Source organism: Sphaeramia orbicularis, chromosome 15, assembly GCF_902148855.1.
Source record: "Sphaeramia orbicularis chromosome 15, fSphaOr1.1, whole genome shotgun sequence".
Lineage (NCBI taxonomy): Eukaryota > Metazoa > Chordata > Actinopteri > Kurtiformes > Apogonidae > Sphaeramia > Sphaeramia orbicularis.
Window position 1 is genome coordinate 37134591 of NC_043971.1, and position 16295 is coordinate 37150885.

A 16295-nucleotide genomic window follows, 5' to 3' on the forward strand; every position below is an offset into this window, starting at 1 on the left:
AGTTGGATCAATGACAATGGATGGAGGCACTTGTTTTTATGTTCAGTTATTAATATCTTTGCTGTTTTCTTTATTTCTGATGCAATAAACCTCAACTTGAATCTGAGCTTTTATGAACATTTATGATCAGGAAATTAAATATAAGAAAATACATGATTTACACAGAAAAAAATGCAAAATAAGAATGATATTACAATCAATGGTGATAAATCACTTAAGAAAGTTTAAAAGTAGAGAAGAATTCATTTGGAAACTTCCACAAAAGTAGCACAGGGTCTTTATGGGTTAAAATTGTAAACCCACAAATCAGTTGAAATTAAGACACCCCTTGTTTAAATGAAGATAACATGTTTAACCCACTTCACAGCTTTCATGGGTGGAAGTGACTTTCTGGCAGATTTTGGCTTCACAGTGATATCCATCTGGTTCTTACAGGCAGTCAGACACATCAATTCAACACAGTATCCAGAACATGTGTTGGAGATTAAAGGTTCAGAGTGTAAACTTTAGTCTAGTGTTTAATGTAGTTGTGATGGTTCAGACTGAAGTTACCTGAACACCCCTCACCCCTCCCCTATGATGACCACAAAAAAACCTGGAAGGCCCTTCTTCAAGTTAGTTCAGTGATTTTTGACAGCGAAAAGTGGGTCGCAAACCTGTTTTCAGTGGGTCGCCTTTACCTGAGCAAACAATAATGTTAGGAAATGCTAGCTGCACTTTTTTAAATTGGTTAATCATTAAACATATCTTCTGTGTTGGTATACTGTGATATTCTGTATTATCTCAGCTTCAAATCTTTTTTATTGAATAAATTTGAGAAGTTTAATTTTTATCAATTTGGGTTAGGGTTGTCAATGAGGGGTGATCGTGGGTCCTGAAGCCAGACCAGTTGAGAACCACTGTTAGTTAGTCATTTGGTCCACTCTGAACTGTTTAGATCAGGGGATAATAACTAGTTGAGACATATAGTTCACTGATATTGTAAATGGTAATGGTAAATGGACTGCACTTATATAGCACATTTTGTACACCTTCATGGTGCCACAAGTGCTTTACAAGGCCTCACATTCACCCATTCCCATACACACTCATACACCAGTAGGAAGTTGCCACCATGCAAGGCACTGCCAGACCCTACTGGGAGCAATTTACGGTTCAGTGTCTTGCCCAAGGACACTTCAATATGTGACCAGTCGGAGCCAGGATTTGAACCTCCAACCCTTTGGTAGTTGGACCAACTGAGCCACAGCACAGCTTGTAGCTGCCAGTAATGCACCTTAATATTTAACCCTTTCATGCACAATTTATAAGAACCTTAATCAAGATTTTGTTTTTTTCCTGAGTGTTTTTATTCCTCTTTAGGCATGAAAACAAACAAACAAACAAACAAACAAACAAACAAACAAACAAATAAAAAACAGAAAACAATGTGATTTAATTTTTTTTCATCAACCTATTTTTCATGGAGTTACAAAAATGTCCACTCAGCTGGACACCATGTGTTAAATTTTAAAGGCAAAGAAACATGCATTTACTGATATACTGTGTGAAAACTATTAAATAAAAACATTTTAATGCTGCTAATTTGATGTTTTCTCACATTTTATCATACTCTAATACTAGTTATTACTTACTTTATTGAAATAATATGCAAAAAAAAAAAAATCTTTTTGTTTAAAAATGCAAAAAATAAAATAAAATAAAATAAAATAAATAAATAAATTAATAAATAAATAAAATCCTGTTAATTACAATCTAATAACAATCTGCATTTTTTTTTGCACTCCAACATGTTACTGCAGATCGGATTATCTAGAACAGTCAAATTACAGTAATGGTATGAATGTCAGTGTATGGGATGGTGCATAAGTGTCCACTGTGTTGGCTGATATGGAACTAAAACAACAAAACCCATGAATATACAAGAGAACAGCTGGAGAACAACTGTCCACTGTAGTGACCACTGTGCATGAAAGGGTTAATATAAATATCAATATCTATTTTATTTTATTTTCATTTATTTATTAGGGACAGTGCATATTAATGAACATCTACAACAACTGCAGCTGTAAATATGCCAGACTGTAGCAGCAGTGCTAATTTCCATCTGTAGTCCCTAGGCAGGTGACAGGAAAGACAGCTGACAAAAAGGCAAAACATCATAAAAACACACAGAACAACGCACTGAGGACAATCTACTGATGGTCACAGGCTTGGTTTTCCTTCATCCAATGTTTAAGTTATGATTTGAAGGAGGCGTATGACTGTGAGTCTCTTATGTTGAGTGGTAAATGTGGAGGAAAAATGTTTTTTGCTGATTCATTCTGTCTAAGCAGTTTGTCTAAACTTTGTACTTGTCATTCTGTCGATGTTAGACTTTGTACTTGCTACACTGAGCAAATCAACAGAATCTAATCAAAACCAGACACTGTAGGGACATGTGATGGAACTTCGGTAAACATGTTTACATGACCTGCACAGTATAAAGGCTCTTTGACTTCTATGCGTCTGTGTCCAGGCTTGGCAGACTGCACCCTGTTTGGCCAAACAGCCAGACTCTGAATCTGTGTGTTTATCATTGCTGCTTATTGTTGGTTGTTCACTTCAATTTGAAACATCATTTTGTAAAAAAATTTAAAACTCTACAAGCTCATTGTGCTTTTTTCTCACCTTGAGGTTTAGGCCCCGACAGTAAACTGTTCCAGTATTCAGTTCCAGTGGCTGAAAGTATAGTTTGTCCAAAAGTAGTGTGCCTGTGTGGCTCCTCACAGTCTCCTCGAGCTGTGGCCCTGGTGACCATCCCACTGACAAACCAGGATTTGATAAAATCTGTCAAGGGAGGGGGAGGGGCAAGTCCATGCAAGACTTTATATATCAGGCAAACATTTTTAAAATTCACAAAATTATTAAAATTAAGAAATGTATATTTATCTAAAACAATGCAGTGGTGGAAATTAAATGTTTTTTTGTCAAAATATTTTTATGGCTTTTTAAAAAAGTGATTCTGTGGGTTTGAGTATTGTGCCAGCAGCAAGTGACCAGGAAGTTACACAGTATTCAATGTGAGAGAAAATCATAGAGTGTAAAAACATCTTAGCAGCATGTAGGATCTGACTAACTGTTGAAGAATGGTGGAATCCAAGGAGGAATCCTATCATTCTAACGCAACAAAAACACAATGATTTTCAAATAAGTATACTTCAGTGAAAACATTATTATGAATATTGTCTTCCATCTGCAACTGGATCCTCCTAAATCTGACACTTTTCATCATAAAAAATACATAGAAATACAAATCCAGTCATTTGTTGCCCCCTGGTGGGAGCTTAAATATGTAAACTACATCGCTTGAGCTAAAAAAAGCAAAAAGAAAAAACAGTAGTCAAACACATTACAGTTCTTTGGAACTCTCTTTGCCATGTCCAAGATGTTGTATTTAGGTTGGGGAATCAGACTGTAGTGAGGAGTCTTAACAGGGTTTGGGTCTGGACTCTGTGGTGACCAATCCATCTGTGAAAATGACGTCTCATGCTTCCTGAACCTCTCTTTTACAGTTTGATCCTGATGAATTCTGGTCTTTGAATATATTTATATCATCAGGAAAGAAAATGTCCACTCATGTTTAGACCTGGTCATCAGTATATTCAGCTGAACTCATTTTATGCCACATAATGCTACTGATTCTAGATCTGACCAACTGAACCAACCCCAGATCATAACACTGCACTAGGCATGATGGGTAATCCCTTCATCCAACTCTCTTGTCGCTCTGATGCTTCCATCACTCATCACTGGAACAGGGTCAATCTGGACTCATCAGACCACATGACCTTTATCCACTGACACACAGTTTGATCTTCATGCTCTTTATGGAACTGATGGTGGTTTTAGAAATAAGAAGTTACTCGCTGCATCGGTCAGGGTTAAATTTGTATTTCTGTTGATAAAGTGCGGGGAAAATTTGCTGTTTTAATTTTCCACAATGATATATATATATATATATTTTTGCTAATATAAAGACTTAAGAATACAGATGAGATAGTAACCCACTAATTGTAATACTTTAAGAAACAGTGGTTTTGTATACATCTCATGTCTTCAACCATTTTATTCTTCCTTTTATAGGTTCTATAATTCAGGCATGTCTTAACACCACACCAAACCAAGGGTCTATTTCTTAAGTAAAAATTAAACTACTGCTCTTATAAAACGAAGCAGAACTAAACATAAATCAAAACCTAAACCGAAAGACTGAACAGAAATAAAAAAGTAATGAGAGTTTTAACCTGAAAAGACCCAGTGCTACTTTTGCGGAAGCTGCCCAATAGATTTTTCTCTGTATTTAACCTTTCTTATTTATTCTTATTTATCATCATTTATTGAACTATTACAACCTTTACTTTGCATTTTTTTCAGTAAAAATCACATATTTTCCCATATTTAATTCACTGATCATGTAGATGTTCATGAAAACACAGATTAAAGTTGGAGGTAATTTTTCGAAAACAGAAAAAAGTGACGAAAAAGTGACTTTTTCAGTGAAATATATCATTAATTGAACATAAACCAAGTGTCTCCATCCACTGTCATTCATCCAACTCCATGGGTTTTACTGGTGAATCATTGTTGCAGAAGATGATGGTGTTTCCACGGTAACTATGGAGCCTCTGAACGTCCAAATGGGTCATATCTGATGACCATGAAAAGATGACAAACTGTATTTTAGACCAATCATTTACATGTATTGAAAGAATTAGTGGGTCAACAAGTATTAAACAGTTTAGATCAGTAGATGCTTTTGGGCGATGGTGGATATTTGGGTTTTTATGGGTTAAATAATTGTACAATAATAGAATTAACATTCCTTGTGTCATATCAAAGAAACTATATCCTGTCCCCCGTTTTTCCACCTTGTTTTCTCATCAGGCTCATCAGCCCATGTGTGTCCGAGCTCTGCAGATGGGAATCAATCACAGACAGAGGAAGGAAATCCCCTGGACACCGGCCATGTCCTGCCCCTCTCTCCCGTCTCACGCCGGCCTTAAATCAAACGAACACATCTTGGCAGCAGCGGACGGGATTGGAGCTGTCATCACAACTGTAAGTACAGCCACACCAGCGCAGAAACACAACTGCTCTGAGCCTTCAATGGAACATATTTCCATTTAGTGGCTGCAGGAATGAAGGGAAACATTTTATATATACATATAGTATAAGCCAAAGAGGAAGAGGAAAGAACAGGAGGCAGCAAGAATAATAAGAACAAAAGAGTGTTTCCACCAAACAGGAGACTTTTCTAGGACACAATATATTTATGTTTACGCATTTGGCAGACGCTTTTTTCCAAAGCGACTTACAGGGGAAAACCAATCAAATCACTCAATCAATCAAATTTTATTTATATAGCGCCAGATCACAAAAAAGTTATCTCATGACACTTTATATATAGAGTTGGTCAAAACCAGACTCTAAGCCAATTTACAGAAACCCAACAGAATCCTCCAGGAGCAAACACTTGTGACTGGTGACAGTGGCGAGGAAAAATTTCCCTTTAACAGCAGAAACCTGGAGCAGACCCAGACTCCTGGAGGATGGACGTCTGCCTTGACCAGTTGGGGTTAAAGAGAGAGGGTAAAGAAAGAGAAAAAGAGAGAGTAAGTAAGTAAAGTAAAGTAAATTTTATTTATAGAGCACTTTTCACAGACAGAGTCACAAAGTGCTTTATCAATTCAAATCAGAATCAAATTAAGTTTACAGAGACCCAACAGAATCCTTCAGGAGCAAACACTTGTGATTGGTGACAGTGGCGAGGAAAAACTTCCCTTTAACGGGCAGAAACCTCGAGCAGACCCAGACTCCTGAAGGATGGCTGTCTGCCTTGACCAGCTGGGGTTAAAGAGAGAGAGAGAGAGTAAAGGAGGAGAAAAGAGAGACCGATAGAGATATAGAGAGACTGGGGGGGTGGGGGGGTGGGGATGACACATGGAGTACGTTATGATGAATACATAGAGTGTAATCAGTTTGTGGTGGTCCTGGGTCAGGTGGGAGACTAAAAAGCCTTAGACTACTAAAAGAGAGCGATAGAGATAGAGACTGGGGGAGAGGGGGAGAAGGGGGGAGTAGGGGGAGGCAGTTGAGGATAAGTGAGTGGTGATGATGAGGGCAGGGAAGAGGCAGGACCACCGCAGCAGGTCCAGAGATAATCCTGGAAGAATCTGTGATAATCCTGGGAAAAACCTTATTAGAATATTTAAAATGGAATGTTTGAAAGTGCTAGGATAGGAGGCGCTCTCGGAAGAGCTGGGTCTTCAGGAGCTTCTTGAAGATAGGTAGGGACGCCTCTGTTCTTGTAGCACTTGGTAGAGCGTTCCACCAACGTGGAACAACCCATGAAAAGAGCCTGGATTGTCTTGTACAAGGTCTGGGGACCACCAGACTACGTTCCCCAGACGAGCGGAGTGGTCGTGGGGCAACATAAGCTTTTATCAGTGCACCTAAGTAGGTAGGAGCAGACCCACTGAGAATTTTGTAGGCTAGGGGGTCAATATGTGGGTCTGTAACAATGATGACAAACTTTTTCAGCTCAAGACATTAAAAATCAATTGCATGTCTCCAAATTTCGATAATTACACTGCCATTTTTGTCTTGTCGTTTTTTTTTTTTTTTTCACTTCGGTGGTACTTTTGTTACAAATCCAAAATGAATTTTTCTCTATTTTTAACCTTTCTTACCTGATTCTTCACCATTTATTCTAATATTATGCTCTGTGTTAAGCATTTTGTAATATAAACAGATATTGTACTATATTTAATTCACTGATCATGTAGATGTTCATAAAAGCTCAGATTAAAGTTGAGGGTTATTATATCAAGATGGAAGTAAATGGTTTTGGTCAGTGGTGGGCCTTTATTGATCAATAATTTATTGTTTCTAAAAGAAAAGATAGAAGTCATTCCAGCAATCATTTTGTCACTTTAATGCCATAGTAACGTAATTCTTTTCGCATGCTTCTATATTTTTACCTGCCAATTTGGATGTCATTTGGTTCTACTGAAATAAGCTCAAATTCACTCAAATTTCCAAACCATAACATTTTGATCACTGACAGAGGTGGTAATAATATTCATTATGTCATTACATTATGTCACTGGGTTGTATATATTATGCATTAAGTGAACACTTAGCTTTTGAAGTTCATTTATTTTCAATGTGTTACACAAAAATGATTAGACCATGAAAAGTCATCAAAAACAATGGTTATGGGAATCAAGTACTAACTCCTGTGTGTATCATGTGATTAAAAAAGACGGAAAAGAAAACATGGAATGCCTTAAAGCACTGTTTTTGTCAGTACAATGCCATAGTTACTGATGTAAGAACTGAAGTGATTTTGGATATTATCAAGAAAACATGGAAAATGTCTAGATATCAGCTCTTGAATTAAACTCTTATGAGCTATTTTTTGTCATTATCATTATATTTGTCCAAACAAATGTACCTGTAGTTGTACCAGGCATTAAAATGTACAAGAAACTGAAGAAAACAAGGGGTGGTCTAATGATTTTTCCACAATTTCATTATTTTCTGATGCACTGTCAGATTTTCAACAGCAGGGGTCGCCATATATTAACCCATAATCATGATCCTTTCCCCAGGTGTCCTTTAATTCTACCCTTTTTCTGTCATCCACTCACTCTCTCCATACTTTTGCATCTGTGTGAGTGTCAGTGAGTGCCCTTGTTCGATATTGGTTGTTCAGAGAAAAAAAAAATGGCTGTAATGGCAAGCAATATGCAGTCTGCACATGCATGTTTTATGACACATCTGCTCTATTAAAAGCTGTGCAGCTGGCAGTTAAAGACAATAATAACATGGGCAGAGGGACAATGATGAGCAGAAAAAAACCAGTGTGTACCTGCTCTGCATTCACCACATCCCCATAATACCCGTTCACCCCCCGTCCCTCTAGTGCAGTTAGTTATTTCATTGTTTAATTAAAAACAAACTGTCAAAAATCAATATTTGTTTGGTTTTTGTTTGCTTTTTTTTTTTTTTTTTTTCCTTTTCATTTTCCTCACAGTGAATTCTTTGTGTAAGCCAATCAATACTCTTACTTTGGCCCTTTGGGGGAGGTTAAAAACGATCTATAATAGGATTCAACTCAAGCAAGAGGAATAACAACAAGCCAAACCAATTTCCTATGGGCTAACAGTGAGTTTTAACACCACTGTTTGCTGTCCCTCGCAACTTGAAACTAACACATCTGCTCATAGTGGCAGGAAACAGCTTGCTTTCACTGTGACTTTCCATTCGATAATGCTGAAGAAAGAAGTTTGATGAGTTTATTGTTCCTGTATTCAATCAGAAACACGATACGAGTGGTAAAAACCGACAGAAAGTCCTTTATTTCTGCAGAAAAACCTCACTGTGACAAACAAACAATTTTCTACTTCATAACTCTCGACTACGTTAATGAATATTGATGTGGATAAGGCGCGTATCTCCTTATCCTTGACCTTGTCATTTATCTTGACTTCTTGCAAAGCAAAGCAGAACCCGGATCAGTATTCCCATCACAAGACATTTGATAAATACTCTCCCTAATTTAGAGGCAAGGCAGATGGTCTTGTTGCTGGCAAAAGAGCTGAGAAATTAGGGCAAAGAAAGAAGTGTATGTCAGCAGCAGCAGCAGCAGCAGCAGCAGCAGCAAGGTGCATCGTGGAGAGCAGGAGGTAGTGCTGTGTGTCCCAGGAGGGATGTAGAAAGGAAAAGCAAGCCTGCAATAAACCAGCTGTTTCTCCAAGCAGCAACTTGCTGCCAGAGTACCTACCTGCTGTTGTCAGATAATACAGAATCTAAATAAGAATCAGACGGAGTTATTTAGTAAGCTAAATGGGCCTCAAAACTGTGGGTAAAGCAGTAAATTAAAGAGCGACTAGACCTCCTCTATAAAAGTAGATCTAAAATAGTGTAGATTAATGTGCTCTGTGTATAACGGGACAAACCCCTGACAATAAAATCAGTCTTAATCATATTTAACTGATGAAGATGGATCCGCAGATGAAGACAGATCTTTTTTTCCGGCGGTATCTGATGTGCTGAGCAGACTGAACACCAGCGGTGACTGTGCCTTTGATTCACTTCATTCATCATCTTCCTAAATCACTGAGTTTGTCTCAAATATATGGGCTCTGACACCGGGGACTATTGCTTTCCCCTGTCTCATCATAAAAGTCAAATTCACTTTACAACCATATCATCTTTGCCTTTAGAAAAAGAGGCTTTAGATGCCAAAAAATGGGATCTGAATTGGCAGATCTTAAAACTATGGGGAATAATGGAAGGCAGGGGTCACCAACCCCGGTCCTCGAGAGCTACTATCCTGCAGGTTTTAGATGTATCCCTCTTCCATCACACCTGATTCAATGATGAGCCTATCATCAACCTCTGCAGAAGCCTGATAAGGACCATCAGGTGTGCTGGAAGAGGGACACATCTAAGGCATGCTGGATAGTAGATCTTGAGGACCAGGGTTGGTGATGTAAAGTTAAGAGTCAAGTTTTTAACCCTTTCATCCATAGTGGTCACTACAGTGGACAGCTATTCTCCAGCTGTTCTCTAATATATTCATGGGTTTTGTTGTTTTAGTTCCATATCAGTCAACACAGTGGGCACTTATGCATCATCCCATACACTGTAATTCAGACAATTACTGTAACTTTACTGTTCTTGATAAACCTGATCTGCAGTAACATATTTGAGTGTTAATCAGTAGCTTGTTATTGTTATTAGACCGTAATTAGCTGTTTTTTCTAAACAAGACCTGGTTATTTTAGCATATTATCTCCATGAAGTGAGTAATGACTAGTATTAGAGTATGTTAAAACATGAGAAAACATCAGAGTAGCACCATTAAAAAAGTTTTCATTATATAGTTTTCACACAATTAAAGTGAGGACAAATGTGAAGTCTAGATAGACTGGGACTGTGGGTGTGAAATTATGGGATGGACCTTATGATGCATTTAAGTTATTCACTCCTTCGGCGAAGTTAAAAAAATAAAAAGTGTCTTAAGTTTAAAATTATTTAGAAATATTGAATTGTGATGATAGATATGTTTTTGCAGTTGTTGATTTTTTAATTTCTTATTATTATGGTGTGAATGCTCGATGCTGTACACATTTAAGTTGATGTATGCAGTGCATCAGGTGAAAACGATAGGCAAAAAAATAAGCTTTTACCTCTAGCCTATTCCTTTTTTGTTTTATTTGTTTATTGCAATTAATGTACTAAGTACAATGATTGATGTAAAACCAAAATAAATTCATTCATTCATTCACAATATATCGGTAGATACATGTTTCTTTGTGTTCCGCTGAGTGGACATTTTTGCAATTCCATGAAAAATAGGTTCATAAGAAAATTTTCAATTGCTTTGTTTTTTTCATGCCCAAAGAGGAATAAAAACATTCAGGAAAAAAAATCTTGATTAAGGTTCTTATAATTCATGTATGAAAAGGTTAAAGAAAATTATACTAAATTTGTTCCTCATGGAGGTCATATAAAATGAAAGCACTTAAGTATTACTTATTTCCTCTGTTATGTGTCTATGAATCAACAGGTATAGAAGTTGTCGAGGTAGATAATATCCTGAGGGGAAAATGGGAGTTGATGATGATGAGAAAACGTAACTATATAAACAAGACAGATGACATTCACTAGTGATGTTTAATTTCTGTTCTCTGATTTGCATCATTGCCTCAGGTTCATTCGGTGTTATCATCATACTGTTTGCACACATATTGCACCTTCATTTATTAGATCACATCACTCTGAGTAGTTGATAATAAACCAACACTAGCAACCAATAGTATTTACACATCTTCCATATTAACCCATAAAGACCCAGTGCCGCTTTTGTGTGGCTGTTCCAAAATGTTTTTTTCTCTATTTTTAACTTTTAAGTGATTTATTACCATTTATCATTAATTATCCTCTGCGTTTTTAGCGAAAAATCAGGTGTTTTCCTGTTTTATTTACTGATCATGTAGATCACAGGTGTCAAACTCCAGTCCTCGAGGGCCAGTATCCTGCATGTTTTAGATAATTCCCTCTTCCATCACACCTGGGAGCCATTACATCTTTATCAGACTTATGCAGAGCATGATGATGAGCTGATCATTAATTGAACCAGGTGTGCTGGAAGAGGGAAATATCTAAAACATGCAGGATACTGGCCCTCAAGGACCGGAGTTTGACACCCCTGATACAGATGTTCATAAAAGCTCAGATTAAAGTCGGGGGTCGTTATATCAGAAACAGAGAAATGTGAAGAAAAAGTGATCTCTTTCAGCGAAGATGTCGACAACTGAAGTGTGTCCATCCACTGTCATTGATTCAACTCCATGGATTTTACTGATGAATCAATGTTGTAGAAGATGACGGTGTTCCCACGGTAGCTACAGAGCCTCTGAACGTCCAAATGGGTCATATCTGATAACCGTGAAAAGATGACAACTGTATTTTATACCAGTTATTTACATGTATTGATAGGATGAGTGGATCAACAGGTATTCAGCAGTTTAGATCAGTAGATGCTTTTAGATACCAGTGGCTGTTTGGGTTAAACCCATGCAATATAGACTATTTTTAGAGTTGGCAACACGTCCAGGCTCCTTCACCCCCGGGACCCTCCTGAGGATTAAGCAGCTCAGAAAATGAATGAATAAATGAATAAAAATATCAATAAATGTATGTGCACACACAAAGAACGTCAATCATTTCACTAGCAATATTTCGAACACAGACTGTATGTAACTGGTGGATGAAGGAACTGTGTTGTGGTCTCTGAACTAAGATTCTGAACCCAGTAATTTTCTGTTTGACAGCGGCCAGTTTGGCTTTTATGGAGCTGGAAGTGACCATATTTGGACATAAAGGGGCAGAACTACAAAAACGTGAGGGGTCAGAGTTGAGATATTGCTAAACACTAGCTTACTGACTCAGTAAGAGGAAATTTCACCAAGAAACATGTAACTGTCATTTTATGGTCTTGTCTAATAGAAAACTGTTCGAATCTCAGATATCATGTTTGCTAATAACGTAAGATAAGATACCACTTTATTGATTTCACCATGGAGAAATTTCAGTGTTAACAACGTCAAAACCAACAACATCAAAACAAACCAAAAAACAAAGAAAGTAATGTGATATATTAAAGTTTTATTCACATTTCATTGATATCATAATGCAGCAACCACAAGTAATGTTAGCTAAGTTATGCTAGCTAAGCTATGTTAAATGCTAACATTAGATGACTTAGCTCAGGGGTGTCAAACTCATTTTAGTTCAGGGGCCACATTCAGCCCAATCTGATCTCCAGTGGGCTGGACCAGTAAAATAATAACAGTAAAAAAAAGTAAAATTATATTATGATCAGGTTTACATCTACAAAGTTTCCTTAAAAATCTGAATAACATGAACAACTTGAATTGTCTTAAGAAAAACAAGTGCAATATTAACAATTTTCTGCCTCTGTTTATCAGTTTATCATTTACACATGTGCATTACAATCACACAAAACATTTAGTAACAGGCAGAATATTGGTAAAATTGCATTTACTTTTCTTAAGACATTTCTGTTTGTTCATATTTGTTCAGGTTATTCACATTTTTTGGAAAAGTATAGTTTGGTAAGGTAAACATTTTCATGTAATTTTACTTCTTTACACCAAAAAAACAAAGAGAAAATTTGGGGTTGTCATTATTTATAGGTTATGATTATATTTTACTGGTTCTGACCCACTTGAAATTTAATTGGACTGTGTGTGTCTGTATGTGGAACCTGAATTAAAATGATTTTGACACCATTGATTGTTAATATCTTCAGTGTAATTTTTGCATTTCACAAATTCATCCTGCGGGCCGGATTGAACCCTTTGGCGGGTCAGATTTGGCCCCCGAGCCGCATGTTTGACACCTGTGACTTAGCTGATCTAATGTTAAGTTAACATTTCACGTTAGAATAAACATTAGCATATTGGTCTACAGAAACCAACATTTACACATTGGGGTAATCGAGGTCAATATTGAAATGTATCAATAAAATAGCTTGATACTGGATTATTGTGCTGCAAAAAATTGTGCTGTGAAAAAAAAAAAAAAAAAAAGAAAAAGTGAAGAGGGATTATGTAATACAACTGAAAACCCAAATACTAATGAACCTAATGAACTGTCACGTTAGACAAACTATAATCATCATTTAAGCACAAAGACTTATCGCTGGGAAATGCTCAAACATATCAACTATTTCCTAGAATATTGTGAACTTTAATTAAATAATTGAGCTGACAGATGTTACAAAGTGTTACAGGATAGTAGCAGTCAATGGTTAAAACCTTTTACATTGTCAAAATATTGATTTATCCATTCAAGACCCAAAATGACTCACATTTGACAGAGCCAAATAGCCTGATGTTTAAAATCCTGTTTCCTCTCTCTAGCTGTGTCTGTTTGAGGAAGTTTTCGAGTTCAACTGGATAAAGAAACAAAGTCAACTGGATTGAATGACCAATTATTATTCTATTTGCTCACCCTCAACTTGCGAATCAGCGGCTTTCTGCTCTGACAAACATCACTGTTGCGTCAAATTCTCCAGTCAAAACCTCATGTTTCTCTTCATCACGCTGCAGCAGAGTCGTATCTTGGCTGAGTCTATCTTTTGGTTGGAGGATTATCGTTTTCTGGCTGGCTGGATGTTTTCGTGAGCCCTCGGGGAGCACAGATGCAAATCTTGGCTTTGTTTTCCAAAAGCTCTGCTTGGCTCCTAAGAATATCTTTGTGTCTTTAAAGCCTTCAGAGTGAGATAAAGTTATAAATCAGGAGGACAGTTTGGGGAATAAAGCCTCCGCTCTGTCAAGTCTGGTTTTAATGTTGCTGTCATATCTGTCTCTGAATCAGCCCAAATACATCCAGGCAGGCAAACACAAATAAAGAGGTTTGCTTCAGATGTAAGCAGACCTTTTGCATTTCCTTTCCAAGAGTATTAATCACTTATTCATCTATAAAGTGGGTACGAACAGCCACTGTATGGATGTAGATCTTTAACGGATTCTAGCTGAAATTATAAGATTTAAAACCTAAATGGTACCAGACCTCAGTAGTAATGGGGAATGTTCTGATGTCTCCAAATTATCCAAAAAAGATCCTTTTTCTCAGAGGTGTTATCTTAAGTACCATCTCTCCTGCGGTTTCTTGATCTAATAACTTTCAGACTCAAGCTGGGATATTTGGAAATTAAATTGCTTTTAATTCTTCTAAGATTTCTGGTTGCAGGGTGTTATGTTGGTGTTTATCTTTCTTCTGTTTTCCTAGAGACAATTATAACCATCTGTTTTCGTTTCCTAAACCACTTTCAATTAAAAAAAAACACCAAATTGGACATTTAAGCCACTGTTTTTGCTCAGTTTTTCTAAACACAAACATATTATTCCATATCTGAGTATCCTAACTGGAGATGATTAGAGTCTACAGACAGTCAGCACTTTAACATCTACTTTAACATTGTCATGTGATGTGTCTGCATAAAGAGGAAAACTGATTTGATCTTATCTCATCTAAAATTTCAACTTGTGCTTGTGTGTTTATGTGAAGTTTGGTTTGTTCTCGGAGCCAGATCATTTGTTGAGATTCGCTAACCACCTATCTAGGCTAACATCAACAATACACTGTATCAAATGAGGGAACCGTGATGCCACCCATTGGTTTCTGAACTGTTTGGAAGGCAGGAGATTGTATTCTGGCCATTGCTACGTTATTGAGTTACATGTGACCATATTTGGGCAAAAGGGGTGGAGCTGCAGGGGTTGCAATGGATTCGAGAGGTCATAGGTCAGCTAAACCTAAATGCTAGTATACTGACTCAGTAAAATGGTAAAGTTCACTTTGTTAACCCTTTCATGCACACTGGTCACTACAGTGGACAGCTATTCAAAGCTCTTCTCTTGTATGTTTATGGATTTTGTTGTTTTAGTTCCATATCAGCTGACACAGTGGACATTTATGCGTCATCCTATCCACTGTAATTCATACCATTAGTGTAACTTTGCTGTTCTAGATAAACCGGATCTGCAGTAACATGTTTTAGTGTTGAAGGGATGGGGATTAAATAAATTATACTTCTTCCCACTCCTTTTCGAATGTGCAAATGAAGTCACGTATATGTATAAGTTTTGCTTTTGTTTTTTTGTTTTCTTCCATGACCTCTTACTACCTGTTTTATTTCTAAAGACTAAGTAAGATTACTTTGTCTCGTTGCATATTTGAAATAAACTAAAAAAAAAAAAAATTGCTTGTTATTGTTACTAAACTGCAATTAACTGTTTTTCTTAACAAAAAAGTTGTTTATTTTTGGATATTTTTTCCATGAAGTGAATAATGACTAGTATTTCTTAAAATGTGAGAAAACAGCAGATTAGCAGTATTAAAAATGTTTTTATTTCATAGTTTTCACACGATATATCGGGAAATCCATTTTTTTTTTTCTTCAAAAATTAAACGCATGGTGTCAAGCGGACATTTTTGGAACTCCATGAAAAATAGGCTCATAAGAAAATTTTCAGTCGCATTGTTTTTTTCATGCCTAAAGAGGAATAAAAACACTCAGGAAATAAATGTTAATTAAGGTTCTCATAATTCATGCATGAAGGGTTAAAATTAGAAGAGCACTATGTACTACCAAATGAAAAGAACTGGACCAGACTTGATGCTGGAGAGAATGTATTGACTTATTTTTTGACAGAAGTTGATTGGAAGTCTATGGCCGCCCAGGCTTTTTTGGAGCCAGGAACTAGTGGCCATCAGCGGTATTACATTTTGAGATATTTCCACGCTAGCTTCAATTTAGAGTCGAGGAATAGTAGCAAGGAAAGAAATCAGGGGTGAGTATTTTATCGAAAACTAGCCCAAGTTTTCCACATAAAAAAGCAGCATTAACTACTACATTAACTTCATTCATAAAAATTATAGATGCAGCGTGGTAAAATGGCAAATACCAGTTTTCATTTTGTTTCTGACAGTAGTAAGTATACAGATTGGAGGAAAAAAAACTAATTTGTCGTGGTTTTTGAGAAGCACTTGGGCAGTAAAGTTGCTCTGTTGTTGGGCAATTCTGCTCCAATGGAACAATATATTGAGTTTTAGCTCTTGGCAAGGTAAGTTATTTACCTTTATCATGGACGTAGGCAACAGGGAAGGTTGTTTGCTTAGAAATGGAGTTAGCAGACGATAGCAAAATA